This window comes from Acomys russatus, chromosome 1, assembly GCF_903995435.1.
Source record: "Acomys russatus chromosome 1, mAcoRus1.1, whole genome shotgun sequence".
Classification (NCBI taxonomy): domain Eukaryota; kingdom Metazoa; phylum Chordata; class Mammalia; order Rodentia; family Muridae; genus Acomys; species Acomys russatus.
Genome location: NC_067137.1, coordinates 27,199,038 through 27,200,527, shown reverse-complemented (window position 1 = coordinate 27,200,527; position 1,490 = coordinate 27,199,038). Strand labels below are relative to the sequence as shown.

Here is a 1,490-nt window from a genome sequence, read left to right as displayed (position 1 = left end):
GAGATGAAAAGACTGCATGGTGGTATTAAAAGACACCCTGGCAGACAAGGAACTTTCATTATCTATCTAGAATGTATATGCACAAAGGCATGTTCCTTTCTCATTATGGAGAAAATTAACATTACAAAGTAATGATGTGTTTGATCCACTGTCAAATAGTATTCCCATATTAACCTGTTCTGAGCTCTTCCACAGGAGGCCTGCACACCGCTGCTTATGCTGCCGCCATGTTTCTACTGATCCCCGAGAAGTTCCAGCACATTTTGCAAATACTCAACACCAACATCAATGGGCAGAGGAAAATAGCCTTTCTCATCACTGCCATTAAGGGTGTGAGGTGGAGGTATGCTCATGAGGTGATTAGGAAAGCAGACACTGACCTCACCGAGAGGACTGAAGAACTCACGGGAGGATGTGGTGGAGCGTATGATCACCATCATGCAGAATCCACTATGATACAAGATCCCAAACTGGTTCTTAAACAGACAGAAGGGTGTGAAGTACAGAAAGTACAGCCAGGTTCTTCTGGCCAGTGGTCTAGACAACAAGCTGTGTGAGGACCTGGAGCGACTGAAGAAGATTAGAGCACACAGGGGTCTACGCCACTTTGGGGGCCTTCGCGTCTGAGGTCAGCACACCTAGACCACTGGCCACTGGGGCCGTCCTGTGGGTGCGTCTAAAAAGAAATAGGTCTCTGGGCCTTTGTTGTTAATAAATAGTTTATATATCTGAAAAAAAAAAAAAAAACTGCTCGTAGGGATTTCAGCGAGTCAAGAATTCTGTCCTGATGGTGAACACGTAGGAATCATGAGACAATGAGGCCGACCTTGAGACACAACATGGGTAAATATATGCATAAAGGGGGGATGGAGACAGCACTAATGGATGTTTCAGGATGGAAGGGACTGTCTCTGAGGGGAGAGAAAGGAAGATGGCATAAGTGAAAGTCGAGATGTGTGGAGGAGAGGCGAGGAAGGCTAAGATGGTGGCAATTCTTCACTATGAGAAGATAAAGAAGAACCATAAGGATTGAAGTAGACTGAAAGATTGACCATCCCACGGCTTCCAGAAACCCAGCACCTGCTGCAGTGAGTAAATGAAAAATGAATTAGGCTCAGGATTACATGCAAATATTGTGTCTGGCCAAAGGTCACCGGCTAATAAAGTGAGAACTTAGACGGTTATAATTCAGTAAAGTATTCAGTGTCTCCATAGTCCTAACCGGATTAGTTTGTTGAGAATGTGCTTTACCTAGTGACAACTTCACTTTGTTGAGTCATCTGATTTGTCTCTACAAGGCTTCAAAGGGTCAGCAATGGAAGTGCCTTTCCATAGCTCTAGCAGCATTTTAATTAATTCAGAATGAAACAATCAAAAAACCAATTGGAGAAAATAGTTTACATTTACCCTCTATCAAATAGTTTGTAATAAAAATAATTTGGGTTAAAAAGGTTGCATACTCTGTAGTCTACAAAAATATATATGGCCCA

General features: G+C 42.8%; 1 pseudogene; it reads left to right on the top strand.

Moving 5' to 3' along the window:
• Positions 1-227: 227 nt before the first annotated feature.
• Positions 228-690, top strand: LOC127187149 (40S ribosomal protein S18-like; annotated as a pseudogene).
• The last annotated feature ends 800 nt before the right edge of the window (positions 691-1,490 follow it).